General features: G+C 46.7%; 1 non-coding gene across 1 annotated transcript; it reads left to right on the top strand.

The window, feature by feature from the left end:
• The first annotated feature begins 3,720 nt into the window (after positions 1–3,720).
• trnad-guc (transfer RNA aspartic acid (anticodon GUC)) lies at positions 3,721–3,794 on the top strand. The gene has a single exon. It is a non-coding gene; the product is annotated as a tRNA-Asp (tRNA).
• Positions 3,795–12,384: the final 8,590 nt, after the last annotated feature.

The raw sequence follows: 12,384 nt of genomic DNA, 5'->3' as shown, positions 1-12,384 counted from the left end.
ACCGGGAATGAATTGAATGTTTTGTGAGGAAAGGTTAGGAAGATCGGACTTGCCTGCACAGCATTTTACAGGGTGGAGGGGTGAAATAATTGAAATGTATGCGAACCTGAAAGCTTTTGACAAGGCGGTGGGAAACCATCTTTCATGTTTTGGGTGAGCCCTGAATTAGGAGGCATTTATTTAATTTTTAAAAAATGGTTTGTCCTTTTAGGACAGAGTTTATGAGTTTGTGTTTTTTTTTGTTTGTTTCTCCTGGAGGTTTATCTTACTTTGGAACTCTCTGCATTAGAAGGCGGTGGAGGCTCGATCACTGAATATTGTTAAGATGGAGGTCAATATATTATTGAAAGAAAAATAAATCAAAACTTATGGGGTTTGTTGGAAATTTGGAACTCGGATCAAACAGATTATCCATGAACTATCTGAATGGTGGAGGAACCTCAATGGGCCAAATCGCTTACGTCTGCTCATATCTTCTTTGTTCGTATGTTCGTAATCGTGACGACATGGACGAATTTGATCACAACAATATAAAATTTCATTTGAAGTTGTTGCCAGTGCGAAAGAGGTCATTGAGCACAAGGGGGATGGATGATTGAGTTTTCTTGAGAGTTCGGTTATAGACAGCAGTGTTTGAGATGAATTTTGATCATACAGATTTGTAACTAGGTGCTGCCAGGAAAATAATTAGAAAAGTTGAGCCTGGATTTCCCAAAAAGGACAAGTAAGGCCTTGAGCAGCAGGTGATCTGGAGTAGATGTTCTGATATAATGCTGGGGACCGAATGAAAAACACTGGGTGAGTGTGATGATGTGGAGGCGCATGTCAATCAGGGTCAAGTAGATGGCAGAGCTTCTGACCTGTCTGGTTCAGCATCAGATATTGGCCAGACATTGGTTCAGGAACCGTTATTGCTTAGAAATGAGGAAAATGTCCGGCATCTTCCCAATCTTGAGCATCACGTATGGTTATGCAACGAATCATGGATTTCAGGCATAGCGTCTGGGTATAATGGTTAAACAGGAAGTGCGCCAAAGCAATGATAGGAGAGTGAGCTAACGACGTCATCAGTAAGTTAAGAATGGGTTGTCGAGTTAAAAACTGAACGCAGAGATTCAGAAAAAAAACAAAACAGGGCAGATTAAATGGCTACAAGTGTGACAGCGTCAAACATCGTTTATACAATTACACACTGAGTAGAGTTTCTTACTGAGGCACAAACAATAGCCACGATAACTAAGAAATATTTTAAAGCACTAGACCGAAATGGATCCGTTTGGCTTAGTTATCGACTAATCACCTGCTGAAATAAGGTTGAAAATGTAAGATAAGCCAGACGGTGAGATGAACATTCAACTCTAGTGTCCCTGATCGACAGCATTGTGGTAAAATTCGAAACAATTGATCTCGGATTCAGATCCTTTTTTTGCAAATCGATTATTCTCAGATTCAAATACATTGTTGCAGCATTTCATTCTGTTGTTCTCAGATTCAAATCCAGTGTTGTAACATCCTTATCAATTGTTCTCAGATTCAGATCTGTGCAGGGAAACTGGGGAAATGTTGCTAGAAAATGGAAATCCAACGGCAAAGTGTAGCCTCATTGACTCCCGTGGAATACAGCGGCAGGCCTGTTTTCCTTAGTATAGTGGTGAGTATCCCCACCCTCCACACGGGAGACTGGGGTTCAATTCACCGACGAGGAGAAAAGTCTTTGTTTGAATTGTGCGCTGCGGAAGACGTGCTCACGCTTTTGATGAGCAAATCGGATTTCATTCCCGCATGATGATCGCCCTAAAGAGCACCTCCTCATCAATTGGGCCAGAAGGCAGATTTGCAAATGTACATCATGAGTAAAGTTTCTGGAAAGATCAGGATATCAAATTCCCCTGTGGGCAACAGCCCTGCAATCCATTATGCTGCCGGCTTCCATTTTGTAGACCTCATAAATTATACCCAAAATAAGGCATCCCAATGTTTAACCAGGCCACTTTAAATTAAAAAAAAAACATGCTTTAGAATAGACAACGGCACATGTCATACCAGACTTTACGATAACCGCTGAGGTCAACGTAATTCACATCCCGACCACGATTGAGCATCCAGGGCGAACTGACGACAACAGGTTCCTGGCAGGATCACAGCTCCACGTCGCCTGTACCCGAAGCTGTTGAAACCTGAAGTAAGGGTGAGATGGTCAGAGTGCCAACTGAAATGTACGCAATGCGTTTCGGTGAGCATCAAATTGGCAAACTCAGTGAAGAAGGAACATTTGAAGGCAGGTAAATTTCCATTACGTACTCTACCCTTCTTTCACGTTATTCCTGTATTTTTTACATTACTTACGGTATGAGAACACTTCCCTTCAGCAAATAAAAATTCCTGCCGAAGGAAATAACAACCTTGCATGCAGTCGCCTCAAAAGGCCAAGCTCATCATGAGTATAAACAAAGTTTCGCCAGGAATCTCCTGTTTCTCTCAACAAAGCATCAAATATTTGCCGCCTGGTAACTCGCCCTACTTCAACTAAAGTTCTGACTGCCCAATGAGCCTGGATTTTGAAAACCGCTCAATAAACTCTTCAGGACACGCTGTGCTTAAAGGTGAGGTAAATATTCGATTTCAGCTTTGCCAGCAGCCCGAATCATGCATGGCTTGTTCCTCCCAACTAAGAGGTTCTGTCCCAGGTGTGACGCCCAGATTTCGAAAATATCCGCTGGGCGAGAAACCCGGTCAATTTTCATGGAAACCCAAATTGTTGAAAAAACTCAGCGGGCCTGAAAGCAGCTATGGGAAGAAAGACAGAGTTTACTTTCCGAGTCTGCGCGGCACTTCTTAAAAACGATCATTTGTAAACTTTGTTCGGACGTGTTTGAATAAGTTGCCTATCCTCACCGCATTTCTGCACTCCTCTGTTGGCATTTAACACTCAGTCTGAAATGAAAACAGCCTTGTGGATATCGTATCCAATTGTTTCGGAAACGACTGCATCAAAAGACGCTTTCCCCATGTAGCCTCTGCTTTCCTGATCTCATCACCCTCTGCTGGTCCTCACTTCTGCAACTGCAGGTTTCAAGAAATTCTTGATTTTTAACCCTTCGATCGAGCGCCTTGTTTTATTTCTGTGCTGAAAGCTGACCATGAGAATTCAAGCTTATTTTTATCCATTTTGCTTGGCGCCGCTTTCGTACATGGATCCTGCTGCTGCACTAATCCTTTATCTCTGAAGAGGGACCAAGAAGGACTCAAAATCCAGAGAGCCACAGCCCGTGATTTGGAAATGTTGCAACTGACAAGTTTGCTTATGTTGCTGAGCGTAAATGAATAAAGAAACGTCTTCCTATACCGGTTACATGAGATATTTTGTATCCAACACTATGACATGGTTTGTGTGGATTATGGAGATAGAGCAGGGAGTTTGGCTGCAGGAGATAGGCGTCTGAAGCAGTTGGCCAGCTTGAATTCCTTGCGATTTTTTTGCAAGAATTTGCGAGTGACAAAATGAGGGAAATAGCCGAGGAAGAAGCATCTTTGCTTCTGTACAACGGGCAAAGCTGAGGCCATGTAGCGATTGTCAAGAAAGTAGATGCCTCCCGTTGAAACCAATGGAAGGTAAATATCTGCACATTGTGCAGTCAAACTGTGTAACCATTTCTTCAAAACGAAAATCCCACGGCAAATTGGAAACTCACTGGCTCCCTTGTAAAGCAAGAACTGGCCTCCCCTCGTTAGTATAGTGGTGAGTACCCCCGCCTGTCACGCGGGAGACCGGGGTTTAATCCCCCGACGGGGAGCCAAATCCTTGTTTGATTAGTACGAGGTGGAACGCGTGCATAAACTTTTGATTCGCAAACAGGTTTTCATTTCCACAAGGTGATCGACTGAAAGGGCATCTACACAGCAAATCGGACAGAAGGCAGAATGGCAAAAATACACCATGAGCAAATTTTCTGGACAGTTCTGGTTCTCAATATCACCTGTGATCAACGGCCCTTTTCGCCATCATTCTGTCTTCTTCCACCTTGTGAGCGTCGAAACGTTATCCAAAAATAACAGATCTCCATGTGTATCCAGGGCACTTTACTAAAAGAACAAACGTTAGAGACGAAAACGGCACAAGCTTCAAAAGATTTTGGGGTAATCGCTGAGGCCGACGAACTTCACACCCCGACCACGGTTGAGCATCCAGAGCTAACTGACGACGACTGTCGCGGACATCGGAGTGAACACTCAGACCCAGGAGGTTTGTCTCGGAAGTCTTTATTAAATCGTGATATCACGGAGAGCCCAGTAGCATACAATGGAGCTAGCTGACACTCTGAGGAAGCATCAGAGTACACACATAGTTATAGTAAAAGTCGTACATATCAAAGAGCATGAAGGTGATAAAACTGCCTAACCTTCAATAATCAATTACTTTGAGAATCGTTATCTTTGGCATGCAACACAAAATTAGCCTATTCTAGTTTTTGCCTACACAGGATATTGGAGGGAGTCCATCTGGTGATAAAAAGTGAGACAGAGAATGGATAACCATGCTTGACCTTATCTTAAGTGCTCGGGGGTGGACACTCGAGAGAACAGATGACCATTGCTTGATCCTGTCTCTTTGTGTTGGGGGCAGACATCCTAGCCTTGCCTCAAGGAGTCTAGGAAGCTTATTTATGATGCTCCTTTTCTCCTTTCCTGCTCAATTAGCTGGCAGCTGCAGGTGTGCCTGCTAGAACAAAAGAGGGAGCTGTGCTGTAGTATTCCACTATGGTTTTAACCGTTTAACCCTTAGTTGTCCTGTAGATGTATCTTATTGTTCCACAATCCCTCCTGGTTAATCTTTCAGATTAATACCAATGAGGAATAGTATCTTCATCATCATAAGGGGGCTCATATCTATAAGGAAAAGGCCGATCCCTGGCAGGGTAAACTTTTTCTCCCCACCAGTGGGTTTCACTGGGGCCAGTGCGTATCGATTGATGAACGATTGGAGCTCCTCCTAATCCAGTGGTGACTCTATTCATAGCTCCATTAACACATTGGGCACAGCGAAACCTCAAAGTAGCACATGCACAACACCCTATAACACCTATTAAAACTAACCCAATTAAAACATACAGCAGCCAACTTCCCCAACCGGAGAACCACAACGTTATTAGCCCACCAGGAATCCTTGTTATAAAAATTGCTCAATCTTTCCCCAGCTTTCTTTATTTCTTGCACTTTATCCATAACATGCTGTCCCAGGTTCGTAATATTCTCAGAAACATCAGGCACATAAGTGCAGCATTCTGAACCTATCATGGCACAAGTGCCACCCTTCTCAGCTAGTAGGAAATCAAGGGCCATTCTATTTTGCAGAGCTGTCAGGCGTAGAGCTACCATTTCAGTAGTGATGGCTGAAACCTGTTCCTGTGTCTCAATCAAAGCATCAGTTGTTGAATTAGCAAACTTTTCAAGTGCAGCTGTCAGGTTAATAACCTCTCGGGAATTACGAGCAGTCCCATATGAGGGAAAGACAATGATCCATAATCGCTTGGCCTCCGAGATGTCACGGCGATGCAGACGCACATGAGGGTTAATATCTACTCTACTTAAATCACGGAGGTACGGATTCAAATATGCCATGTAGCAGGAACCCGTCCAGGTGGGAGTGGTAGCGCCTTTGCCCTAATTATCGGCATCTTGATTAAAAAAGGAAGATAATTGCGGCATCCCAGGCAGCCAGGGATATGTTTATTCTCCACAAACCCAGTAAGTACCGTTTAGAGGATTTTGAGGATCATAACTACCAGGGCTGGTAAATATGGTGTTTTGACAACTATTGTTTCCCAGGTTATAGGTACCGGTTGCAAGGGTCGAAAACCAACAGGTGGCCTTTATCGGTTCCGGAGGGGGCCTGATTTTTATCCCATGATTTGTGTAGTTCCACCCATTAGCAGGTGGAGACGATGGAAACAGCCTCTAAACATATTGGGTTCTGCATCATCTGACTGGATATGGAAGTTTGTGAGATCCATTATTTCTTCGTCAGTCAGGGGTTTTGCCTGATAGGTGCTTGATTCACCTCCATGGTGGGGAATCTGGGCACATATCCAACCGGGGCCCTGTCGTACTTGTCCAGCATAGGTGCGGCATAAAGACCAATAAGTGTTGGGGTGGGAATCCTTTAGGTACACTCCATAACAAACAACATAAGGATAACATATAGCAAAAAGCAGTATCTGATACATAATGCAAATTAATACACTATTAGCAATGGTTATAGGACTGCTGGACAATGTTTCTTGCAACGAGTGGTTTGGATCCAATCTTCCTTCCCTTTAACCTTCAGGGCCTTTCGAGTTGTCAGCAGTACCACATAGGGTCCTTTCCACCTAGGAGAAAGAAAATCTTTGTTTAAATACTTTACATACAGTTGATCACCCAGCTGAAAGGTGTGTATAGGTGCATCTCCCACGGTTGCCTGACCCTGCCTTACCCTCTCATGTAGTTCAGCTGCTGTTTTACAAATTACCTGGGCGTAAGCCAGGGACTGTTCATCATTCCAAATTAAGGCTAATTTCTCAGCGCATACAGGAGGTTGGGCTCCGGTCATCATGAGGCGTCCCATGAGGGCTTCATGGGGTGTTATTCCAGTAACGCTATTCTTTCGGTTTCGCATAGCGAAGAGTACTACTGGGAGCGCTTCGGGCCATGAAAGATTAGTGTCCTGACAAACCTTAGATAAGGTGTACTTTAGTTCCCCATTTACCATTTCAACTATTGCTGAGGACTGTGGCTGGTAAGGAATATGCAACTTCCACTGAAAACCCACGAGCTGCACTAAATCCTTTCTTATTTTCCCAGTGAAGTGAGTTGCTCCATCACTGTTTATTCCCATAGGTATTCCATACCTAGGTATCAGTTCATTACACAATATTCTCACTACTGTTTGCGAATCATCCCTTCGTGTAGGGTAGGTTTCAACCCATCGGGTGAACATATCTACTATTACCAATAAGTACTTATACCCTGAGGCCGGGGGCATATGTACGAAATCAATTTGCAAGTTTTCAAAAGACATTTTAGGCATTGGTAGGTGATCGTCCTTAGCTGCCGCTGTCCCTTAATTATTCTGCTGGCAAATCAGGCAAGAACGTCTGATTGTTTGTATCGTTGGAGTGATACCAGGTGCAAACCATTGTTGGTTTATTGCATGTTGCATCCCCTCTTTGCCCATGTGTGCCTGTGCATGCACTAGGCGACACAGGGACAAAAACAGTCTTCGAGGACAAACCAGTCGACCATCCGAATGGAACCAAAACCGTTTTTATAACAGCATTGTGTTTTTTTCCCATGCCCGTGTTTCCTGCTTAGGACAGTTTTGTTGGGCTGCCTGTGACTCGGCAGACTCCAGAGCAGGAAGGGGGTGCGATTTGGAAGACGGAGCGCTTGCAAAAGAGGGGTCTGCGCAGCTGCGACTTCTTTAGCTGCTTGGTCAGCGCGAGAATTCCCCACAGAGACATCATCAGTCAGTTTAGTGTGTGCTTCACATTTAATGACCGCCAGACGTTTAGGCAATTGACTCGCTTCTAGGGGGTTCAGCACGAGCTGGGAATGTGTAATGGACCCACCTGCTGACGTAATAAAACCCCGATTTTTCCATATTTGACCGAAATCATGGACAACGCCAAAGGCATATCGGGAATCAGTGTAAATATTGGCTGCTCGACCTTTAGCCAGGATACAAGCTCTGGTTAGGGCAAACAGTTCTGCTGCCTGTGCTGAAGTGCCAGGGGGTAATGCGTAAGCTTCCACGATGTGGTGTTGGCTCACAACAGCGTAACCGGCGAGAAGCAAATAGTCTCTAGGTCAATGAGAGGAGCCGTCGGTGTAAAACGCAACGTCTGGGTCCCGTAGAGGATCCATCTGCAAATGCATTCTAGGACAAGTGGATTGCTCGACCATGGCAATACAGTCATGCTCCACCTCTTCAGGGGACTCGGGAACAATAGTGGCGGGGTTAATGGCCGGCGGTCGGCGATAGCTGTAGTTTGGAAGCGATAATAAAATAACTTCATACCCCGTTCGTCGTGAGGCAGTAAAATGTTGTGTAGGAGCAGAATTTAGATGCAGCATGACGACATGGGGTACCCGTACCTCACAAGGGTGATCGAGGACTAACGGCAACGACTTTTCAACCATTGTGGCCGCGGCGGCAACAGCACGGAGACATGCAGGCATCCCCATCACCACAGTGGGAAGAGCCGTAGAATAATAAGCGGTCGGTCGCCTACCTCCATTATGGTCTTGAGTAAGAACTCCGGAGGCGAATCCCTTCTTTTCGCAAACGTGTAGCTGAAAGGGACGCTCAAAGTTGGGTAACCCCAGAGCCGGGGCCGTGGTTACAGCTGCTTTGAGCGCTTTAAACGCTGCCTCCTGTTTTGAGGTCCACTGGACAATCGCAGGCGCTTCCTACATGGTAGCTGCACGGAGCACAGCATCATGTAGACGGTAATCGGGAATCCACTGTCTGCAATAGCCCACTATACCATGGAAGGAAAGAATTTCCTTCTTTGTTTCAGGGGCAGGTATCCGCAGGATGGCTTGTACTCGTTCGGGTCCGATCTGCCGAGTCCCTGTTTTTAAAGTGAATCCCAGGTACTCTACTAGTGGCTGGAAGAACTGCAGTTTACTTCTAGATACCCAATGGCCTCTCGTTGCTACGAATCGAACTAAAGTTACTGAGTCTTTCACACAGTCTGTCAGTATGGGTGAGGCCACTAAAAGATCATCGGCATATTGTATAAACGTGGAGTTCCCATTTAAATAACATTCGTCCATGTCCCGCTTTACTGCTGCAGCGTATACAGCAAGACTTTCAGTGTATCCCTGGGGAGGCCTCGTCCAGGTATATTGTTGCCCTTTATAGGTAAAAGCGAACAAATACTGACTGTCGGGATGGAGGAGGATAGAATAGAAAGCGGAGCATACGTCTATCACGGTATAAGCCACGGCGGTAGTCGGGATGGAGGACAGGATTACATTTACATCGGGTACTACCGGCGCTATGGGGACCACAATGCTACTTACGGCTCGCAAGTCCTGTACAAAACGCCATTCGTTTGGCCGTCCAATTTTAGGTATCGGTAATATGGGTGTGTTACAGGGCCTAACGGTGGGTTTAAGAACCCCTTGTTAGAGCAGAGCATTTACGACGGGAGCTATGCCTGCCTCAGCGTCAGGGGTTAACCGGTACTGCCGAACGCAGGGCAGGACAGCATTTTTCCGCAGCCTAACACAATGATCTGGGGCGGAGAGCACTCGACCGACATGATTTTTATGCAACGCCCACAGGCCACCCTCGAATACGTCTAACGCATAGGGACCGACAAAGTCAGATTGCTCGGGGGGCTGTTGTCGTTGAAATTTGGCTGGGGGGTCAATTACTTTACAGGAGACCCCGGAAATCCCTGGGAGATAGATCCTACCCTCAACAGATCCGAACCATTCCACTGATCCAATGCATTCAGAGGTAGGGGTCTGTTGAAGTCTTTTTATCATGGGACCTATATGGTGTGACCGAAAGGGGGGCCGAATAGCTAGGGTCAGATGGGGCACAGACTCAGAGTCTGCTTGAAACAGAAGCTGCTGCTCCATTGTCAATGTACCGGTCCGCCCAAGCCCACCTCGCCGAAGTAAAGGTAGGGATCAGGGCAGATGGGATTCACGGTTCCTATGAGAGTGCTGACCCTTTGATAATATTCGGGCTTATATTTCATTGTATACCATGCGGTACAATGGAGACGAGAGTAATTCAGCAGTACCTGTAGCAAGCTTTTTAGGCTTTTAACAGGTGGCGCGCTAGGTAATCTATCAAGTTCCTGCCACAATCGGCCCATCCCTGCCTTGTAAGGATTGTCTTCAAGTTGCCAGCAGTATAAAATTGGCTCAGACTTAGTCTCAGGGGCGTCGTCAGGGGCAAGGAGCAGGGATGTTAACTGGTGAGATTGGGGTGTGGGCACTTCCATGTACATGCCTTGTGGCGAGCAGTAAATACTGGCCCCTAATTTACAGAGAGTTTGGAGTCCCAGCAAGGGTAAAGGAGTGGTTTTAGAAAGTATGAGAGACTCTTCCACACGGTTGTGTTCCATTGACAAGGCAACCCGCTTAGATAGAGGTTCTGACAGGGGAACGCCTGCCACTCCTACAGATACTAGCCTTTTCTGACTAAGGGATAATCCCAGGGTGGGAGGTACAGAGGAAAGGGTAGCGCCAGTGTCCACCAAGGCTCCTAAATGTGTGTCTCCTATTCTAAGGGTTACCATAGGTTGCGCTTCCGAGTCTTGGGAAAGTGATGTAACTGCTCCCTGTACCATAGCCTCCCCTGGGCTCCCCTATTCTTGGGGAAAAGGGTTATTGTAAATAAAGGGGGGAATCGATACATTCTGCTGGCCATGGGACCCAACAGGTTCCCTAGGGGGACCCGATCGACATTCTCTAGCCCAGTCTCCCCCTTTTCCGCATTTGTAACAGGTGTCAAGGGATTTATCTCCTCTCTGGCCTCTTACTTTTCCTTACGTTTATTGTGACTCTGGCGAATGAATTGGGTTTTCTGCTGGTTGGAGCCCTCCCTGTTGCTAACAAATAGTCCCTCTCGGTCCATATTAACTGAAGCAGTGGTTACTTCAGACCATTTTAAAGTTTGACAATTTAGGTTTCGCATTTTGAAAGACTGGCCATGTTGGGGCAGCATGCAATTCAGCAGTGTTTGTATGGCTAAGGGTCCGTTGCCTTCCAGGGGAACGCCCGCGTGCTCTTCCCAAGCATTACGGAATTGGGCAATAAAATCAGGGGCGCTTTCCTTTCCTTTGCAGGCACCGAGTTACATCCCCCATGTCCCCGTGTCTTTGCGCTGCTGCCATAATAGCAGTTTTGCCCCTACCTTGCAGCCAATGTTTTAAACTTTCATTCCCAGCCTCTGCTTGCTCAGCGTCTTGCCGCCAATCTCCGTTCTCCCCAGGCGGCACCGGAATGGGACTTTTTAAGGCGGCCCAGGAACTACCATAAGCAAACTGTAATCAGGCTTGCAAATCGCCCGGAAGGGGCTGGTAAATTTCACACATCTGCTCCAGCCAATTTAAAAACGCAGCTGGGCATTTTATAGGATTGAGCGCTTCAGCTATCATAGCTCGAGCTTCCGCTGGAGTCCAGGGTTTGAGTATAGCCGTGTCACCAATCATTATTTTAGGTTTCTGAAGTACATGAGTGGTAGTCTCAGCCGCTGCCTTCCTAGAAAGGTCTCGTCTCAACCTCACTGGACGTTCGTCATTGCTCTAACTACCGACGCCGGGTTCCCTTGTGTGGGGGCCGAGATCAGGTTGGGTACTGTCTGGGACATCATTTGATGGTCCCGCTTCTGCTCCCTCCCCCAAACCGGTAGCGGCAGCCGCCGCAGCCCCATTGGATTGTCTCCAAGCCGCGGCTATTTCTATGAGTTGGTCCGTTAAAGGGTCGGGAAGGCGAGGCCAGTGAGGGTTGCCAGATGCCGCGAGTCTTGGATACAAGGTATAAGGTCCCATCGGGTCGGTGCCGAGGGGATATGGTGGAGGGGCAGATGCTGCAGCTGGAAGCGCATCTATCAGCTTTTCACTACCTTCAGTCTGATTTTCCTTTTTATTCTTTACTTTGTGGGGTAGGTGGCATTTCGCCACCTCCATCCATTTACTAAAACAACCCATCATATAGTCGAAATCCCAGATGGGATCTCCAGTCCCATTAGCTACCCCATCCCACCAGGCCTGGATAAGGGGTATTTTAAAACTTCCTCCATACGGCCATTCTCCCCGCGTCCACCCGTTCAGGTCGCTGCTAAAAGGCACCACATACCGATCATCGCCCGTTTCTCGTATTACAACGTCGGCTGGCGACCCCGGAGGGACCAGCGGATCTCCTACCTGCTGACGAGCTTGGGTTACCATTATCCTTCCTTTTTCCGTTTTCTTAGCCATCTTTAAGGGTCCCACTTTCAGTTCCGGTTTCGGTCTGTTCTTAGTACTTTGAGAGGCAGGGGGAGTGGCAGAGCCCGCTCTGCTGCTGAGACCTCCCATTTATCTGAAAATGAAACACAATTAGCAGCGCGGAGCGTTTCCTACCCTATGCGCTCACCGGTGTTTAAGAATTCCTTGCCAAGACCTCCGATTCTTTGGGTCACTTTAGTCTCTTTGGTCGGTAGCTATCCTTTTACCCGCCGTCCCCTTCTCAGCTGGGACTCTGATTCACTGCAATCCCCTTTCAGCTAGGATGCAGTTCGCACTCTCCCTAACGTGGGAGAGGTATTCCTCGCTTTTTTCCGTGATGGTTATTTTTTAGAGACCAGACGGCCCAGGATTTCAGTCACCTCTTCAACTT

This window comes from Cetorhinus maximus, unplaced genomic scaffold (genome assembly GCF_964194155.1).
Source record: "Cetorhinus maximus unplaced genomic scaffold, sCetMax3.hap1.1 HAP1_SCAFFOLD_52, whole genome shotgun sequence".
NCBI classification, from domain to species: domain Eukaryota; kingdom Metazoa; phylum Chordata; class Chondrichthyes; order Lamniformes; family Cetorhinidae; genus Cetorhinus; species Cetorhinus maximus.
The sequence above is the reverse complement of the archived record's forward strand: the minus strand, read 5'-3'. Positions and strand labels throughout refer to the sequence as shown.